Here is a 628-nt window from a genome sequence, read left to right on the forward strand (position 1 = left end):
CAAGGTCACAACGTGGTGGAAATGGTAAGATGGCATGGGCGTGAGGTGGCTGGTCACGTGGTGCTCGGCTCACTTTCTCCTTTTTTGTGTATTCAGGGTTTATTTTATTTGCTGGGTGGTGGTTGTGCATGCCTTTAATCCCAGCACTCGGAGGCAGAGGCAGGCAGACCTCTGAATTCAAGTCTAGCCTGGTCTACAGAGCCAGTTTCAGAACAGCCAGGGCTATACAGAGAAACCCTGTCTCAGAAAATCAAAAAACAAAACAAAAACCATTATTTTATTTAAAGTCTGTGGGCGTTTTGCCTACGCTGCATGCTTGCTTGGTGCCTGTGGAGGCCAGAAGAGGACGTGGACTCCCTGGAACTGCAGTTACAGACTGTTGTGAACTTCTATGTGGATGCTGGGAGCTGAATCCAAGTCCTTGACCTTAACCTGTCAGTCTTGCTTTTTCCTTTTTATTCACCCCAGAACCCAAACTCGGTAATGGCGCCACCTACAGTTACAACGGATCGTTCCACCTTTGCCTCCTGGGTAACAATCAATATTAATCTTCCTGTCCCTTAAATCCGAACTGTCCCTCTACTTCTCAAACACCTTCCATGGCAACCTGTGGCTCACAGGGCGCGCG

The sequence above is a fragment of the Onychomys torridus genome, chromosome 17, assembly GCF_903995425.1.
Source record: "Onychomys torridus chromosome 17, mOncTor1.1, whole genome shotgun sequence".
Lineage (NCBI taxonomy): Eukaryota > Metazoa > Chordata > Mammalia > Rodentia > Cricetidae > Onychomys > Onychomys torridus.